Source organism: Triturus cristatus, chromosome 7, assembly GCF_964204655.1.
Source record: "Triturus cristatus chromosome 7, aTriCri1.1, whole genome shotgun sequence".
Classification (NCBI taxonomy): domain Eukaryota; kingdom Metazoa; phylum Chordata; class Amphibia; order Caudata; family Salamandridae; genus Triturus; species Triturus cristatus.
Window position 1 is genome coordinate 1,212,169,062 of NC_140590.1, and position 21,052 is coordinate 1,212,190,113.

The window sequence follows — 21,052 nt, forward strand, 5'->3', positions numbered from 1 at the left end:
TTCTGACTTTCGCTTCAGTACTTTGAAAGTACTTGTTATTTTATAAAAGTGAAATATAGAAATGAAAGGGCAAACTGTACCTTTGCTAATAAGAGTCTGCATATTTTCCTACCTTATATTTCTGGAAAATTATCTTTTGTGCCAAATGGTGAAATGTTTTAATTAGTTTTACATTTTATATTTTTTTTGCTAATGCTAGCAGCTCATCCTTGGAGGGTATCAACCCCATTGAAAGGAGCAACAGGCTGGCAGCTTTCTTTTATGAGACAATAAACAAGATATTTGCTGCATTTTGTAGAGATAAATCAGATGTAATCACTTTGGAGTCTATTCAAAGGGTTTCTGAAACACCCCCAAAAAGCATTTTCTTAAACGACGGATTGACATGACATGTTTCAGAATATGAGGAATCTTCCCCCATGTGTCCTATAATTCAGTGCCCGAAAGCTCCAAAGACCATTACACCAGTGGTGTCAGATGCGATAGGTCCCAACTTTGAGTATTTACCTGATAATCACAAAAATATTGTGTTCTCTTTGGGCAAGAGGGACCGATCAATAAAAATGGTGACGGGCTTGGCAACTGATCCTCAGGCTCCAGATATGGAAGATGAATTGGCCCAGAGGAGCTGGGTCACGAGAGCCTTAAACAGTATCCGACCTCCAGTGGAAAGGAGTGATCCTTTGAGGTAGCTTGCGGTATTTAGTATTGTCATGGAATATGTCTTGTTTGGGTCACAATGAGAAAAAATAGATTTTTTTTAAAACCAAGAACCCTTTAATTATGTGTTTACGAGAAACTTGGTCTGGTAAAGAGTTTGACTGTGATGGCTATTTTGTGTTTTCCAGTTATGCCAAGTGTGCTGAAAGGGGACACGCTAGTGGGGGAGTTGCTATTCTGCTTAAGAATACGATTAATTGGAATCAGATGGTATTTCGCCATCCGTCAAATTTTTGTATATGCTTGAAGTAGGCACGCTTGGGAGACAATGGTAGTTCCTTTTGGCAAATTTGTACATTCCTCCTGAGAAACACTATGACCACCTACTGAGTGTACTATTTTAATTAGTTTATGATATAACTATTAGGGAAGAATGTCCCCTAGTAACAATCTTGGGAGATCTAAATGCCAAAGTCTTTAACTCGTCCTTCTGAGATTTTATTGTCGAAAAATATCAAAACCAATAACCAAGGATTCTCCTTGCTTGAGACCCTCAGAAGTATAGATCTGATTATTTTAAATGGGAGAGTGCCTGCAGATAAAGCAGCTCTATTTACATTTCATTCCCCTCCTACTCAGAGTCCCTTTGAATATGTGGTTGTCTATTATCAAATGTTTGAGGCTTGTGAAAAATTATTTGTTCTCCTATCGGCATAGAGTGACCATAGTGTAGTGGGTATGACAGTGGCTTTAGATTTACCTGCATTGGATCCGGGGAACTCCAGCCTGGGTATGGCTGATTTTAATAAAGTAAAGAACGTTTCTTTTGGACATTAAAAGATATGGCTGAGGTCAGTTTGAAAATGAAGAGGGCTTATGTAGAACAGTCGGGGTGTGTTCCCTATAATACCATTAAGTGTTTTGAGGCCCAAATGGAAGACATTTACAATGCAAGCTTTAGATCTGTTGGTTCTCGCTCGTCTTAACAGGGCACATTTTCATTGAAAATATTAAATCAAGAGAATAATAGATGCGTTCGAAAACAGCATTTGCAGTTCTATATGGGTCATCAGCAGGAAATTAAACACCTCAAACGAGTAAGAAGAACACTGACTCTGAGCACATACAATACTGTACGTCCACAAAGTCAATCTAAAAGTTGTCAACGTATTCAGTCTTTTCTTTAATTGGTGAATCTTGAAACACCAGCCACACCAGCCAATATTCAATTTCTCTAGATCTCGACTAATCAAGTTGTAGAATAAGTCAATATTGTTGCCACTCAATAATTGTGGCGTTCACTTTGACTTGCTCTTAAACCCACTGTCAATGCTTGCATCTGCTTGTATATCTAAGAATTCTAAGAAACTGGCTACAGTCTTCACATCACCCTTCATATCTGGTATTGATAGTAAAGTCACAGTATCATATAAATCTTCAATAGTTAGGTTATTAATTAGTAGTTCTAAGCTGGGCATCACAGTATCTTTATTACCTTTTGGATTCATAGCAAAAAAAATCAATTTCAGATGAAACACAAATTTAAACAAATCAATTTTCATGGTACATAAATCACCTAAAGTACTAGAACAAAAACCCCGTTGTAGGAGGGAAATCATATCAGGGCTCAGAACTTTATCAGACAGGTTGACAATAGCAACACCAGATTATTTCATGCTAATTTCTTTCTGTCCGAAGACCTTGTCTGGATACCTCTTCGGGCATTTTTTTTGTTCTCCTTCCTCTCTTCCCCCTTCTTGTTTTCTTTGGTCGTTTAATCTTAGAACCTGTTCTCTGTTGCCCCTCCTGGTTCTATGTACTTCCTGTAAGAAAGTATTTCCAGAGGTTTGGATGGCGGAACCAGCTCTAGTGTCACATTCCCCTTCACTGATCACGTTGGTACTAACTGAAGTAGAGCTAATACTTATATTATAACTTGTTTTCCCATCACCCCCTTTAGCATTTCTGAATAGGTGGTCAAAGTGTCCACCAAAAGTAAAACCCTCCCTGTACATAAATCCACTTTGTTGCGTTTAAGCTTTCTAGCCTTCCTTTGTTTAACCACATTTTGAGGTTTGTCTAGCAGACCATTCATAATTTCATAGTTCTTATTTGTGGCCTCTGTCATATTCATATTGTTAATATCCTCTTCTAGTTTCTCTATCTAAGCGAAAAGTATAGCTATGTTTCTGTCACTGTTTTCTATCGGTCTTTCCATGAGTCTAATTGAGCTAGACGTAAGCTCCTTCTCCCATAGCCACAGTAAATTTTTCTCCAAGTCATCATAGGAAGGTATAACATGTGACCTTAAGCCTCCTTGTATTCTGTTTAATTTAATGTACTCCCTTAATGTGACTCCATCCCACCACTTTGATATCCTATTCCTATTCAATTTTTCAAGTCTCACAAACTTATCTCTGAGCCCCTCCTTGGCTCTAGGGTTTTATCCATCCATGGCTTGTCCAATACTGGTCCCTATCTTAAGATTTCTGAAGAGCTATTCAGCTACTCTCATTCGATCTGTTGAATTACCCATTGTATTAGAAAGTAAGAATTGCTTCGTGCTGCCCACTTTATAAATCAATGAATCAAAAAGGGTGAATAAGGGAATTTTGGCGCACAGGAAACAAAGTATATGAAAATGTACTTATAAACGCAAAATCACTGCAGTGCTCTAGAGGAGAGATGTCAGCCCACATCCCGTATTAGAGCATAATGAGAACACTGGTTCTGAGCACGTGCAATACTGTAAGTCCACAAAGTCAGTCCGACAGTCATCAACATATTGAGTCTTTTCTTTAATTGGTGACTCTTCAAACACCAGCAACTACAACCAATATTCCTTTTCTCTAGATCTCGATTGGCTGCAGTGGTAACATCACCATCTATATCTGTTATTGATAATAAAGTCACAGGATGATGTCAATCTTGGATCATTAGGTCATTGCTCAGTAGCTCTAAGCTGGGCATTACAGTATCTTTATTACCTTTTGGATTTATAGCAAAAACCTTTTTTTAATTCAGATGATGCACAAACTGAAATCAATTTTCATGGTACATAAATCACCTAAAGTACTAGGACAAACACCCAAGCCTCCTTGTAAGAGGGAAATCATATCAGGGCTAAGAACTTTATCAGACAGATTGACAATAGCAACACCAGATTGTTCCATGTTCATTTTTTTTGTCCCACGACCTTGTCTGCATACCCCTCCGGGAATTTCTTTGTTCTCTTAATCTCTTACCCCTTTTTGTTTTTTTTGGTAATTTAATCTTAGATCCTGTTCTCTACTGCCCCTCCTGATTCTCTGTACTTCTTGTTAAAAAGTATTTCCAAAGTTTTGGTTGGAGGTACCGGCCGCAGTGTCAGAGTCCCCTTCACTGCTCATGTTGGTACGAAATGAAGTAGAGCTAATACTTATATTAGGACTCGTTTTCCCATCACCCCCTTCAGTACTTCTGACTAGGTGGGCAAAGCGTCTAGCGAAGGTGAAAACCCCACCTAGTACAGTAATCCACTTTGCCACGTTTAAGCTTTCTAGCCTTTCTCTGTTTAACCACAGTTTGATGTTTGTCTAGCAGGCCATTCATAATTTCATAGTTCTTATTAGAGGCCTCCATCATATTCATATTTTTAATCTCCTCTTCTAGTTTCTCTATCAATACGAGAAGTCTAGCTACTTTTGTGTCACTGTTTACCATCAGTATTTCCATGATTCTAATGTCACTCCAGCAAACCACTTTGATATCTCATTCCTTTACAATGTTTTAAGTCTCACAATCTTATCTCTGAGCCCCTCCTTGGCTCTAGGGTTTTGTCTACCCATGGCTTATCCAATACTGGTCACCATCTTAAGATTTCTGAAGAGCTCTTCAGCTACTCTCATTCGATCTGTTGAATTGGCCATTGTATTAGAAAGTAAGAATAATTGCTTCGTGCTGCCCACCTTATAAATAAAGGAATCAAAAAGGATGAATAAGGGAATTTGGGTGCACAGAGAACACAATATATAAAAATGTACTTATAAATGCAAAATTACTGCAGTGCTCTAGAGTAGGGATGTTAGCACACATCCCTTATTAGAGCATAACGAAAACACTGACTCTGAGCACATGCAATACTGTCAGTCCACAAAGTCAGTCCAGCAGTCGTCAAAGTTTTCAGTCTTTTCTTTAATTGAATCTTGAAACACCAGCCTCTCCAGCCAATATTCCATTTTTCTAGATCTCAACTCATCAGGTTGTAGAATAAGTCAATACCCTCAGAATTCAAGCGGGCTTAATCCCCCAATTTACAACGTGCCAGGGGGTGTGTTTGCACACTTGTAATTTCAGGCCCCACCCTCTCCCTGCACCACTGTGCAAACGCGCCCCCTGGTGTGTTGTAAGTTGGGGGATTAAGTCCCCTCGAATCCTGAGGGTCCCTGAGGGCCAACTACCCTACCTGGTACCTCCAGTAAGCACCACAGAGCTGCGTTGCAGAGAGGTGTAAAAAGGGGCATGGCCTCGGACCACCTATCTGCAACGCAGCTCTGTGGCACTTACTGGAGGTAGCTGGTGGGCTAGTTGGCCCCCAGGGACCCTCAGGATTCAAGAGGACTTAATCCCCCAATTTACAACACACCTGGGGGTGTGTTTGCACACTTGTAATATCAGGCACTGCCCCACTTCCGTAACAAGTAGAAATCAAAGCATGCCTTGCCTGACGTGTTTCAGACTAAATGTCCTTTCTCAAAGGCACCATGCACTCATACACCTATACAGACACACACACACCGCCACTCATCTATGGAGTTACTCACACACCTAGTCAGTCATGCAAAAAATCAATCACACTCCCATTTACTCACCTTTACAGTTATACACACACCACCTCACTTATTCATAGAGATACTAACGCATACTTACTCCCTTATACAATCACTGATACAAGTACACACTCAACCATACAGCCACTCTCACAATCACTGACTCTCACGTATAGTCATTTATATACTCCAACTCTCACATACACTGCCTTTTACATATGTAGTTACTTGGACATGTACCACTGAGACATCCATTCACTCACCAACACACCCATACACACACTCACCCACCCATACAGCTGTTTCCTCATGTACTCTTGAACCCATACACCCAGTGAATCAACCACTCACACATCTATGCACAGTCACACAACTCCCACCCACCCACACACACACTCAGTCTCCCATACAAATACTCGGCAACCAATCAATAACCCATATAGACACTCATGTAGCTACTGACCAACCCATGCAGCATCTTCCACAACAACAGACAGACTGATACAGACATTCACACAATGTAGTCACTAACCCATGCATTCAGTAAGACACATTTAATCACTCACTTATAAAGTCAGTCACACACCTACTAAATCCTCCATCCAGAAACTTATACACCCACTCAATCTTCAATACACCTTGAAATATATATAAAACATATTTAAACTTTACAGAAACACACAAACACTGGATAATGTCATCAGTGATGTCAGCAGTGATGTCATTTGAGCTGTCATCAGTGATGTCTTGAGGGATGTCACTGACCATGTCATGAGTTATGTAATATGTGACGTCATCATCAGTGCATTGCGGGGACGCAAGTTATAGTTAGCTGAACTAACTATAACAGCGGAATTTCTATGGTTATGTACGAGTGAAATGTGGAACTAACTATAACGTCCCTGAAACCTATGGTTTTTTCAGTGAATGTCAAAGGTTTTTTGAATGCTAATTTGTAACTATAACGTCGCTGAAACCTATGGTTTTTCCAGTGAATTTCAAAGGATTTTAAAATGATAATTTGTAACTATAAAGTCCCTGAAACCTATGTTTTTTTTAGTGAATTTCAAAGGTTTTTTAAATGCTAATTTCTAATTATAATGTTCATTAAACCTATGTTTTTTTAAAGTGATTTTAAATTATCATTCCATTCTCAACCTGGTGTAAACAGCCAATATCGCCAGTTTTCCAGCAATAGCCACAAATGAGAGCAACAACTAATGCTAATAATAATAATAAAACAGGTGATAAACTGCGTTAGCAGCAGGAATGCAACATCTGCCTTTTACTGGTGTAAAGTAGGACGACTACCTACAGTGTGAAATGGAGCCCAGCCCAGAATCACATCTGAAGATCAACTCATGTCATAGAGCTACTGATCATGCATCTCCCACACCCAAGAAGGCCACAAAACCCACTGCCACCACCCTCAGGACCTCCACCCCGGACCCCCCCTACTAACACAAGGCAGTGCACAACAGGACAGCAAACCTTCCAAAAACGGCATCAATAGATGAATGTTGCGAGATGTGGCGACCAAACATGTGTGAAGGACGCAAGTCACCCAACAATAATAATGCACACAATACCAAGTGTAGCGGTGGCTTGCTGGACAGACCTCACTATGTAGAGCACAAACCTCTCCATGTGTACATATACTGCTGGTGCTTGTAGTGTTGTGGACAGTGGACGCAACCATGTTACCTCAGGCAGTGGGGAACATCTCGGTCGTGTACCTGTGTCATCTTCCCCTGTAAGTGGAAGTGCAGTGAACTGGTCCAATGTACGCCAGTCCAGCATAGAAGTGTGAATAAATAGGCCGGGGCTCTGGGCCTGGTTCACTTGTGTGAAGGCCAATGCATCTGCCAGAGCGGCGGCCCTCACTCTGCCACGTGGCTGCCGCCATGACCGCGGGCCTCCTCGACACAGGCCCCCTGCGAACACAGCGACACAGCACCGCACAGTTACGTCTGTACACACTACTGCCTTCGATCTACACTGTGGACAGCAGGGCTCACAATTCAGATGGAGTCGTGATTGCAGATGACGCAGTCCAGTAGGCAAGATACATGGCTCTCAGTCTGGCCCATTCGGACCACGCATCATTGCATGCTGCGTACATGGTGAACGCCAGAGGTACCACTAACTCAGTGCACCACAAGTCACCGCCACGTGGCTTTACTGAGGCACAATTGATTAGACAAAAGACATTTCTACCAGTGTGGCCCGCCCAGGCCACGTATCATCGCAGGCTCCGCACACGCTGAATGCTTCTGATGCCACTAACTGAGCAGCTCAACTCCACACCACGTGGTTGGGGGCACTTGCTGACCGCTGCCTCTGGCCTACACTGTGGTCAGCATGGCTCACAATTAAAATTGAGTCTTGATTCATTAATTACAGAGTTCAATAGGCTACTAACTACAAAGTCCCTGAAACCTACACAATATCCTTTTAGTATCCTTGCTTCAAGAACTTTTTTGATATCAAATATAGCTTAAGTGCAATGACCAAATTCATCTTGCAAGTCCAAAGGAAAACTGAATGGCAGTCTACACTACGGCCAGCAGAGCTCACAGTTCAAATTCAGTCTTGATTAATTAATTTCAGAGTCCAGTAGACAACTAACTATAACGTCCCTGAAAGCTACACATTTCGATGATGTATTCTATACATATTTCATCTTTTGTTACCTACACTGCGATCAGCAGAGCTCACAATTTACATTGAGACATGATTTATTAATTGCAGACAGAATTGTACTCTCTGTCCTTGGATTTTGTCAAGAGAAAGTGACAAAAAGCATTCCTCGATATCTGTGCTGACTACTGCCTTCCATCTATATTGCTGACTGCAGGGCTCACAATTCAGATCGAGTTGCAATTGCAGAGGATGCAGTCCAGCAGGCAAGAGATATTGATCCCAGTGTAGCCCGCCCGGACCATGCATCATCGCTGGCTGCACACACGCTGAATGCTTCTAATGCCACTATCTCAATGCAGCACTACTCATGGACCATTTATGATAGAATCTTTTGTGTATTTTTTCACATCTGGTGCCCCTACCTCAGTGCTTGATACAAAAACAATGGTCCTAAACCAATTATTGACACACCAGAGCAAAAGGCTCTCACTTAGCTATATCATTCACTCAGTAATGAGCTAAATAGGAAAATGATTTTTTGATAGCTCACAGTATTAAATATAAAATTCCAACATAAAGAAAACATCCAAAATCTAAATCACCATACATTTATTTTCACTTAAGGCAATTTAAGTTTCTGTAATATGTAACACAAGGTTGCTCCAGAGGGAACGTGCATGAAGCAAGGGTGCTGAAGGGTGAATAAGTGAGTGAGGAAGAAAGTTGTAGAACGTAGTGACAAAAAGATTTTTTAAATTTACAAGGGGATCGGTTGTAAATCACCGTCCAAGAAGAGCCTGGTCACGTTCACAAATTATAAAGATACATTTATGTATTTAGAACACAGAAACCAACTAATGGTATAGCACGTAAGAAAGTTGCGTGTCCCAGGCGATTGAAGGGGGCGTCGACGTTTCGACCCGTCTAGATGGCCTTAAGGGTAGTTTGAGCCTTGGCCGTGCGGGTCTTCATCAGGACCAGAGGGGCAACCTGAGTGACTCCTAGACTTAATCGTATGCCCGATGTCAATCAGGGGCAAATTCCTTATGGAAGCGCATAGGGGTTAGGTACTAGATTCCTGTCGCCCTTCATGATGTACAGATTAGGATATCTGAGGTTATGGCACAGGAACCGTAGGAAAACGTATTTGTGTCTCTAAGGCGCTGGAAATATTGCCGAGCTTCAAACGTACTAATCGGTCTTCCTGTTAGCGTCTCTGTGAGCTGGTAGCTGTGTGTGCGCGCTCACCGCGAGGATGTTACATTACCGGGGCAACCGTCAACGTGAAGATGACGGTACGCGATTGAGTAAAAGAGTTGAAAGACTCACCAGCGATGAGCAACCTTGTGTTACATATTACAGATACTTTAATTGCCTTAAATGAAAATAAATGTATGGTGATTTAGATTTTGTATGTTGTCTTTTTTATGTTGGAATGTTATATTTAATACTGTGAGCTATCAAAAAATCCTTTTCCTATTTAGCTCGTCCAGGTCCTTAACTACTGGGTCACCCCATTTTTGTAATGCCTACCTTAGTGCAGCACAAATCATTGACCCTTTATGATTGAATTTCTGTGTTTGATCCAATGATTACTGTTGTACTTGTTGCCAGCACCAACTATTCCCGGAGGGCTGGCTTACACTCATGCCACACGCACACGCATACAGTACAGACGTCACTGGACATGTGACCCTGGTAATAAAAAGGAGTTGAGCGCACGTGCCCGTACCCAGTTCCACTATCTATCTGTGTCCGTGGGCCCTACCACATTACATTGTGCTCTGGACAGCATTTGCAACCAACTTACCTTTGACAGTGGGAGAAAACTTTGGTTATGTAACTTTGTCTCGGTCATTGTACCAGTATGTACGTAGAGACTGGATGATTAGAGTACTGCAAGGAGAGTGTATAGTGAATTTATTAGTGCGTGGGGATTGGCGGAGTGATTGTATAAGTACATATGTTGGCGCAGCCTAACTCCGACAATGAGCTTGTCTCTAATTGGCTGCCCTCCATGTCCCAAAAACCGAAATTTGGGCTTTGCATGGCCCTGTATTGCTACAGCTGCAATACTCCACTGAATGTGCAATAAACATTCACATCCACACAGATGTGCCATGTCACTCATGTGCACCATCTTTGTTGTGTGGAACTATGGATGAATGTAGGGTCAGTGATTCCCCGTACCTTCCATGTTGGCCATGTTGTGGGACTTGGCTCAGAGAGTGACACATTGACGCTTGAAACCCGGGTGACAGCAGCACTACAACAAGAACAACCGCATGCCAGTATTGCCAGATTTTTTAAGAATTCTCTAGCCCAAAGCTAACCAAAAAGTAGCCCAAAGTAGCCCAATATGGCTACTTTAAGGAAGGAGTGGCAGCCCCAGCGAGCCCCCACTATTATTTTATAAGAAATGCCCCCCGGGACCTAGCCCACCCCGGGGTCTCAATAAAATAAAACGCGGGAACCCGCGACCCCAGCGTGAATTGTGCCGATATATATATATATATATTTTTCTGATTTCTCTGACCCTGAGGGTCCTTCTGGGACCCCCTGAGCAGGCCTAGGGGGTCAAGGTGTTTCTACCCTGCCCCCTTCTCTTGTTTTATACCTTTGTTTCTCTGTTCTCTGGTGACTCGCTTCTACTGAGTCACAATTTGGCTGCCAACACTTCCTGGTTTGGAGTGTTGACAGCCAATCACAGTGAAGCTCATGCACGGGACTTAGGCTCCACCCAGTTACCGAAACTTTTATTTTTCTAATTTCTCAGCAACTACTGAACGGATTTGCAACATTTAGAAAAAGGTCTTTTTATGATCCAAGCACTACCTTTTTGCCAAATTTGGGGTAATTTCGTTCAGTAGTTTCGGCTCTAGCCTTGCAGAAAGTTTCCTATGGGAAATTGATTTTTTGCCTCTTATTCCTTGAATTTCCCCAAAACTACTGAATGGATTTACACCATTTAAAAAAAGGTTGGTTTCTGAAGCAAGCTCTACCAAATTATCTGCGCAATTCGCACTAGGTCGTGGGTTACCGCCTTTTATTTTAATGAGACCGCGGGGTGGGCTAGGTCCCGGGAGCATTTCTTAAAAAATAAGAGCGGGGGCTCGCTGGGGCTGTGGGGGCCCGCTGGGGTCCCCGCAGACCCGGGGCTTCACTCATGTTGGGAGGGGGGCTGCGCGGCCCCCCTCCTGGAGTCTTCCATGTGCTTATAACTTTGGCGTCGTTTGACGAATCTTTACTAAATTTTCCAAAAAGTTTCTCTTTTTTGATCAGCTCCTATCTTGAAAGTGTATTGAGGACGTACAAGGTTGGTTGTTGAGTGAAAGCAAGTTTATTGCGAGAAATTAGCACCCACCACCGGAACCATCCAGCTGCGAAGACATATTACAGGGTGATTGGTCAAAGTGGGGCTGAGAAAAAAGGGGGGTCCGTAAAAGTGTTTTCTCAATGCATTTTCCAGAGGAAACTTTAGACAAGGCTACATGTCAAACTGCTGAACAGAATTATGCCAAATATGGCAGGGAGAAAGGTCTTGGTCCAGAAAGCGCGCTTTTGTTGAAATGGTGTAAATCCATTCAGTAGTTTTTGAGATATTAAAGGAAAAAAAGATATATATATCTGGACGGTGCCTAACTCCGGAGCACGAGCTTGCCTCTGATTGGCTGTTAACACTTAAAACCAGCAAGTGTTCTCTTATTGGCTGCTAACACTTCAAACCAGGAAGTGTTAGCAGCCATCTTGTGAAAATATAAAAGAAAGGTCCCAGGGGCAATTTCATATACCGCAGCTCTGTCTGTGTCAGATACCCCTTTCACGCTGCGTCTCCCTACATCAGCACGTAATGCACCCTTTTCCCCCATCAACAGCATACCTCCAACAACATTCTTGGGCCCGCAAGTCTCCCTCTGTGAATCACTTGTCGGCTCAAAGCTCTTCGGGTGCAAGTTCTCGGGCCTGCAGTTGTATCTGTGAAGCCAAGACTGGAAATATATTGCAGGTCTCTCTCTGCGGGATACACTCTTCACGGTCCCTCTCCTCACATCACTGTTCCGCAGCTATCCCTTTGGAAGCCGATGGTCTGCATCTTTCCCTATGCCAGTCGCCTGCATCTTTCCCTATACCAGTCGCCCCGCAGGTGTTTTTGTCTGCGTGCTGGCCCGCAGCTCTCCCTCTGCGAACTGACGGGCTGCGGTGCTCCCTCTATGAGCCTGCCAGTCGGCTCGCAGCTCTTCATCTACAAGCCAGCCACCGGCTGGTAAGTCTCTGAGAACAGATGCAATGGAGGCAACGATCATGCAGGTCGGACAAACAACACTGCTCCAACATCCCCCAGCAGGAGCTCCTTGTCCGTCATCCCCCCTCACCCCCACCCTCCACAAACAAATGTGACAGTCACGTTAGGGAATCTGGAACATAAAAAATTGGGTAATGTTGTTTAATTATTAATAAGAAGATGCTTGAGAGGTTGGACAAATAAGAATCTTAGTAATGCATGAATTTACATATAAAACATTTTATTAAAACAAAATAACAAATAAAACCGTGTACAGCCATGTCGTGTCATCGGCTGGACCATTTGTGAATCACAGCCTGCAAGACAAAAAGAAAGATAAGATGGTGCGTCATGCATCAGCAAAAGAGAAAAAGAAAAAGAGAAAGAGGGAGAGAGAGAGAAACAAAGAAAGAGTGAGAGAGACAGGAAGACAAAGAAAGAGAGAAAGAGTGAGGGAGAGAAAGAGAGAAAGAGATACAGGGAAGAGAGAAAGAGAGAAACAGTGTGAGAGAGAGGATGAGAGAGGGATAAAGAGTGAGAGAGAGGAAGAGAGACAGAAAGAGTGAGAGAGAGGAGGAGAAAAGAGTGAGAGAGAGGAAGACAGAGAAAGAGTGAGAGAAAGAGGAAGACAGAGAAAGAGAGAAAGAGTGATAGAGAGAAAGAGTGAAAGAGTAAGATACAAGGAAAATAGAGAGAGAGAAACAGTGTGAGAGAGAAAATTAGTGAGAGAGAGGAAGAGAGAGAGAGAGAGTGAGAGAGAGGAAGAGAGAGAAAGAAAGAATGAGAGAGAGGAAGAGACAGAGAAAGAGAGAAAGTGTGAGAGAGAGAAAGGAAGAGATGGAGAGGGAGAGGGAGTGTTGACACTGGGGAAAATCTTCGCAGCTCACCTCTGTGCCACCGGTGTGTCTCCAACCACGTGCCAGGACATAGTGCACCCTCAAGTTTAGTCATCTGAAAGATAGTATAGAACTAGTGATTGCAGAGTACATACAACTGCACATGCCTAATTCTCTGTTTCACCAATGCACACTCAGGCTGCTACAGCCCATCCACTGCTTGGAGGTGTCGGTGTGCTCTTGTGCGCCCAGGCTGCTGCACTTTATCCACTCCCACCGCCCAGAGGTGACTGCCCGCTGCTGCGGAAAGAAGCCTCTTTGCTCACCTTCTGCCACCGGCGTGTGTGTAAGAGGGTCCACCACGTGCCAAAGCAACTTTCTCAGGCATTGTCAGGATGGCCACGCATTTTCGCAGGTTCTACATGCGTTCAGCTATGGTGGCATTGGTGAAGGGGGATGTCGATTCGTGAATCACAGCCTGTTAGATAAAAAGCAAGATAAGATTGTGCGTCATGCGTCCATCAAAGGAGAGAGAAAGAGAGAGAGAGAGAAAGAGTGAGAGGAAGACAGAGAGAAAAAGACAGAGAGAAAAAGAAAGAAAGAGTGAGAGACGAAGAGAGAGAGAAAAACTGAGAGAGAGGAAGAGAGAGAGAGAAAGAGTGAGAGCGAGGAAGAGAGAGAGAAAGAGTGAGAGTGAGGAAGAGAGAGAGAGAAAGAGTGAGAGAAAGGAAGAGAGAGAGAGAGAGAGAAAAAGTAGGAGTGAGGGAGAGAGAGAGAAAGAGTGAGATAGAGGAAGACAGAGAAAGAGAGAAAGAGCGAGATACAAGGAAGAGAGAAAGAGAAACAGTGTAATAGAGGCTGAGAGAGAGAAACAGTGTGAGAGAGAGGAAGAGAGAGAGAGAAAGAGTGAGAGAGAGGAAGAGAGAGAAATAAAGAATGAGAGAGAGAGGAAGAGACAGAGAAAGAGAGAAAGTGTGAGAGAGAGAAAGGAAGATATGGAGAGGGAGAGGGAGTGTTGACACTGGAGAAAATATTTGCAGCTCACATTTCTGCCACCGGTGTGTCTCCAACCACGTACCGGGACATAGTGCACCCTCAAGTTTAGTCATCTGAAAGATAGTATAGAATTAGTAATTGCAGAGTACATAAAACTGAACATGCGTAATTCTCTGTTTCGCCGCTGCGCATTCAGTCTGCTGCACCCCATCCACTCCTACTGGTCGGAGGTGTCTGTGCGCTCTTATGCACCCAGGCTGCTGCACACTATCCACTCTCACTGCCCAGAGGTGACTGCCCGCTGCTGAGGAGAGAAGCCTCTCTGCTCACCTTCTGCCACCGGCGTGTGTGTAAGAGGGTCCACCACATGCCAAAGCAACCTTCTCAGGCGTTGGGTACTCGCGGTAAAGCAGAGCGCACAATTCAAAGTGGGTTTTGGTTGTCAGGGTGGCCACGCATCATCGCAGGTTCCACAGGAGTTCAGCTCTGGTGGCACTGAGTGGAGGGAGTTCCGTGTTGGGGGGTGCCTCAATTCGGGAATCACAGCCTGCTAGATAAAAAGCAAGATAAGATTGTGCGTCATGCGTCCATCATAGGAGATAGAAAGAGAGATAGAGAGAGAAAGAAAGAGTGAGAGTAAGACAGAGAGAAAAAGAAAGAAAGAGTGAGAGGAAGACAGAGAGAAAGAGGGAAACAGTGAGAGTGAGAGGAAGAGAGAGAGAGAGAAAAAGAAAAAAGAATGAGAGGAAGACCGAGAGAAAGAGAGAAAGAGTGAGAGAGATGAAGAGAGAGAGAAACAGTAAGAGAGAGGAAGAGAGAGAGAGAGAAAGATTGTGAGAAAGAGGAAGAGAGAGAGAAAGAGAGAAACAGTGTGAGAGGAAGAGAGAGAGAAAGAGTGTGAAGGAGAGAAAGGAAGAGATGAAGAGGGACAGTGAGTGCCAATACTGTGGACAAAACCCTCACAGCTCACCTTACGCCAAATCTGTGTCTCCAACCACGTGCCGGGGCCTAGTGGAGCCCTCAAGCACCCACATCTGAAACATAGTACAGAATTAGTAATGGCAGAATATATACGACGGCGCACACCTAAATCGCTGTTCCGCATTTGTGCATCCAAGCTGCTGCACATCATCCACTCCCACCGCCCAGAGGTTTCTGCCCACCCCTACGCATCCAGACCTCACTGCTCACCTTTTCGTGGACAGGGCACCCTGCATATCGTGCAGCCCTGCTCTGCAGGCCACCAGGTCTCAAATTTGGTGCTGCGTCTTGATTTTGCCATGGCAGAGGACATACTAGTGCACGAATCATCATCGCAGGTTGCACACCCACTCAGCCCTTGCGGGTCCACTAACTCAGTGACCAGCGAGGCGACGCCATGTAGCGGTAGGCCTGCGCTGTCTGATGGCTCAGGCCTACACTGCGGTCCTGCAGTGCACACAAAACCTAAGCTGTCCAGACCGGCGGGTCGGGCCATCACCGCAGGCTGCACACCCGCTCAGCAGTTACGGTACCCGTACCTCAGTGGACCGAAAGTCACCGTCCCGTGCCGGTGTGCCTGTGCCGGTCGCAGTGCATCCGGTGCGAGCAACTCTGAAATGGCATTGAGAACGTGCGCCCAGTCTTTTTTATTGGGAGGTTCACGTGTCCTGTGACGCCTGTGCTGGATGGGTGTGGTGTGGGTGTATACTAGCAGTGAGGGAGTGGCTGTGGCGTACTGACAACTAGGGTGTGACCAGCAGATCACTGCAATGAAAATCTGGGCCATGTAGCGTTTTTGTCTCTCCCTGTAAGCGCAAGTAGGGTGGGCTGGCCTGGCGTATGCCAGTCCTGCGTGAGGCTGTGAAGAATGACTCCGGAGCTATGGGCGTGGCTCCATCGTGAGCTGTATGAGGAATCAACTGATGCGATGCGGGTGTTCTTGTTGTAGTGCTGCCATCACCTGGGTCGCAAGCATCAATGTGTCACTCTGTGAGCCAAGTTCCCACAACATGGCCAACATGGAAGGTACGGGGAATCACTGACCCTACATTTATCCATAGTTCCACACAAGAAAGATGGTGGACATGACACATCTGTGTGGATGTGAATGTTTATTGCACATTCAGTGGAGTATTGCAGCTGTAGCAATGCAGGGCCATGCGCCAACATATATACTTATACAATCACTCGGCCAATCCCCACGCACTTATAAATTCACTATACAGTCTCCGTGCAGTACTCTAATCATCCAGTCTCTACGTACGTACTTGTACAATGACCGAGACAAAGTTACATAACCAAAGTTTTCTCCCACTGTCAAAGGTAAGTTGGTTGCATATGCTGTCCAGGGCACAATGTAATGTGGTAGGGCCCGGGGCAGCATGTTGCATACATAATGAACACACGGACACAGATAGATAGTGGAATTGAGTACGGGCACGTGTGCTCGACTCCTTTTTATTACCAGGGTCACATGTCCAGTGACGTCTGTGCTGGATGCGTGTGGGGTGAGTGTAAGCCAGCCCTCCGGGAATGGTTGGTGCTGGCCACAAGTACAACAGTAATCTTTGAATCAGACACAGAGATTCAATCATAAAGGGTCAATGATTTGTGCTGCACTAAGGTAGGGGCACCCGATGTGAAATAATACACAAAAGATTCTATCGTAAAGGGTCCATGACTTTTGTTACACTGAGGTAGGGGCACCAGATGTGAAATTATACAAAAAATGTTGTATGATAAAGAGTCCATGAGTTGTGTTGCATTGAGATATGGGCATTAGAAGCATTCAGCGTGTGCGCAGCCAGTGATGATGCGTGGTCCGGGCAGGCCGCACTGGGAGCAAACTCTCTTGCCTACTGGACTGCGTGATCTGCAATTGGGACTCGATTTGACTTGTGAGCCCTGCAGTCCGCAATGTAGATTGAAGGCAGTAGTCAGCACAGACATCGAGAAATGCTTTTTGTCACTCCCTCTTGACAAAATCTGAGGACATAGAGTACAATTCTGTGTGCAATCAATAAATCATGTCTCAATGTAAATTGTGAGCTCTGCTGACCGCAGTGTAGGTAACAAAAGATGAAATATGTATGGAATACATTGTTGAAATGTGTAGGTTTCAGGGACATTATAGTTAGTTGCCTACTGGACTCTGAAATTAATGAATCAAGACTGAATTCGAACTGTAAGCTCTGCTGGTCGCAGTGTAGACTGCCATTCAGTGTTCCTTTGTACTTGCAAGATGAATTTGGTCATTTTACTAAAGCTATAATTGATATCAAAAATGTTCTTGAAGCAAGGATACTAAAAGGATATTGTGTAGGTTTCAGGGACGTTGTAGTTAGTTGCCTACTGGACTCTGTAATTAATGAATCAAGACTCAATTTTAATTGTGAGCCGTGCTGACCTCGGTGTAGGCCAGAGGCAGCGGTCAGCATGGGCCCACAGCCATGTGGCGTTGAGTTGGGCTGCACAGTTAGTGGCATCAGAAGCATTCAGCGTGTGCGGAGCCTGCGATGATGCATGGTCCAGGCGGGCCACACTGGTAGCAATGTCTTTTGTCTAATGAATTCTGACTCAGTAAGGCCACGTGGCGGTGACTTGTGGTGCACTGAGTTAGTGGCATCTGAAGTACTCAGCGTGTGCACACCCTACCATGATGCGTGGTCCAGGCGGGCCGCACTGGTAGATATGCCTTTTGTCTAATGAATTCTGCCTCAGTAAGGCCATGTTGCGGTGACTTGTGGTGCACTGAGTTAGTGGCACCTGAAGCACTCAGCGTGTGTGCACCCTGCGATGATGCGTGGTCCGGGCGGGCTGCACTGGAAGCAATGTCTTGTGTCTAATGATTTCTGCCTTAATAAGGCCACGTGGCGTTGAGGTGTGGTGAACTGAGTTAGTGGTACCTTTGGCGTTCAGCATGTACACAGTGTGCTATGATGCGTGGTCCATATGGGCCACACTGGGAGCAATATGTCTTGTCTACTGGACTGCGTCATCTGCAATTGCGACTCCATCTGAATTGTGAGCCCTGCTGTCCGCAGTGTAGATCGAAAGCAGTAGTGTGTACAGACATAACCCTTTGGTGCTGTGCCGCTGTGTTTGCAGGGGGCCTGTGTCGAGGAGGCCCACGGTCATGGCAGCAGCCATGTGGCAGAGTGAGGGCCGCCGCTCTGGCAGACGTGTTGGCCTTCACACAAGTGAACCACGCCCAAAGCCCCAGCCTATTTATTCACACTTCTACGCTGGTGTGGTGTACGTTGGACCAGCCCACTGCGCTTCTGTTTCCAGGGGACGACGACACAGGTACATGACCGAGATCTTCCCCACTGCCTGAGGTAACATGGTTGCGTCCACTGTCCACAACACTACAAGCACCAGCAGTATATGTACACATGGAGAGGTTTGTGCTCTGCATAGTGAGGTCTGTCCAGCACATCACCGCTACACTTGGTATTGTGGGCATTATTATTGGTGGGTGACTTGCATCCTTCACACATGTTTGGTTGCCACATCTTGCAACATTCAATTCAATTCATAAATATATTTATTCGATTCAAATAATCATTACAGCATACAAACACATCCTTAAAACACATTAGAGTTTTAGCCGATCTAGTACGAATGTATAAAAACAGGTTTTCAAGGATAAAATATTTAAAAACAAAGTATATAAAAATTGTATGTTTTTCTTAGATGAAGCATTACACTGAGATCATTAATTCTCTAGAAGTTGATATCAATACAGTGCATACATTACTATTCAATTGGCACATACAACTCTAGTTTTATCTCGAGTGCTGTAAAAAAGCTTTTAAGTATTTAAAAAGTTTTAACATTTTTTATTTTTTTATTTTTGTCCTTTCTTATTCCTTATATAACTGGCAGCCAACAAGAATTTACTAATGCCCAGTACCACAACTTGGGAGCTATCAGATTTTAACATTCTTAGTGCCTCTAGATAGCTCCTACTATACAGTCTTCTGCACAGGAGCTTAATCCACTTTCGTCTAGGTATTGCATAAGCTGTGCAGAAGAATAAGACATGCGCAATATCCTCGTTCGTACCTAATAGGCACAGCATGCATCTAGAGTCTCTTTCAATCAAATCGGACTTTAACCATTTGGTTGTGAAAGTGTTAACGCGGATTATCCCATACCTAAATTTCATGTAGAGTAATTTTGCCAGTTGCGGATCGATCTCGTCTAAGAAAGGCTCAAAACTCGGGGTCATTTTAAAAGATAAAAATTGTGTTGTTAGTCTCCCTGACTTGGGTTTTAAAGTGATCTAGCCTTTTTATCCCAATGTCATATGTGAGTGGGGTCATTGGGGTATTTTTAGGTAAACGTGTAAACATTCTCAAGATTTTATTTTCCCCAATAATTAATGGCTGCAGATTATCACCTCCCCATAACTCAGATCCATAAAGTGAGGCAGATTGGGCTCTGGCTTTATAAACTTCCAGCGCAGGAGTAATAGCCTTGGATGCAGTCGAATGCTGCTCCTTCGCAATAGGAATAGAATTCTGCAATAACATGGTGTTGGATTTGTTTATTTGTGTCTTTCATTTGAGTTTTGAATCTATTGTGACGCCTAAATATACAAAGTTTGGAACCTACTCCAAAAGCTCCCCATTCATAGCTAATCTTATTGAAAGTTTTTATGTGGTTAGAAAGCCATATACTTAGTTTTGTTAGGGTTTATCTCTAATCCTTTTATTTTACAATACTTATCGAGGCTATCAAGTAAATTTTGGAAGCCCCTCGGGGTTTGTGACAGCAATATTGTGTCATCAGCAAATGTGAGAGCACAAATATGCTTGCCTCCAAGCTTGGGTGCATCATGTAAGGCCAGTTGCAAATACTCTACCATGTCATTCACATATAATAGGAACAGTGTGGGCGCCAGGACACAGCCCTGGCGCACACCTCTCATAATCGGGATTTCCTCTGTGAGCTCCCCTCCTGCACCCCAGCGGACCTTTGCAAAGTTCCCCTCATGAAGCCTTATGATCTGGGTTAGGATCCCCTCTGGGACTCCCTGCTTCTGCAAAGATTTCCACAGACAATCTCTCAGGATGGAGTTGAAAGCTGCCTTCAAGTCGATGAAGGCGACATATAAATGTCCTTGCTTTATTTTAGTGTACTTCCACGCTATACTAAAAAGTCTAAAAACTTGATCGATTGTGCTTATTTTCTGCCTAAAATCACCCTGGCATGGTGAGAGGATATCTTTCTCTTCTATACAAGTGCTTAGCCTAGCCAAAATTTGTTTGGCATACAACTTTTGAGGGATGTCTATCAGACTAATAGGTCTATAGTTTACTGGATCGTCTCTACTTCCCTTTTTGTGGATAGGGACTATCTAGGTCCCCTTCCAAGATTCTGGGATAGCCTCTCCCCTGGCTATTGCATTACACAATTGGTTCATGTATGGAACCCACACGTCTGGAGCATGTTTCAAAAGGTCACCAGGAATCTTTTCAGGCCCAGGAGCCTTTGCTGGCTTAATGGTGGCTATGGCAAGTGCAGTATCCTCTAAGCTGAATTGGAGGGGTATAGTTTGTGCTAGAAGCGGAGGCTCCTCATAGGGAGCGTGCTGATCTGGGGCGAGCACATCTAATACAGCATAAAGATTGGAAAAATGACTGTGCCATGTACAGGGGTCCAAAAAGTGATCAGTAGTCACCTTGTTTCCTTTGTTCCCCATAGCTATTAATTTCCAGAACATAAACTGATCTCTTGTTTTTGCAGCTTCAATCAGGTCACTCAAGCTAGCATCCTCCCATTCTCTCTGAGCTGCCTTCCGTACTTTTTTATAGTCAGCTCTTTATTTTTTAATCTGG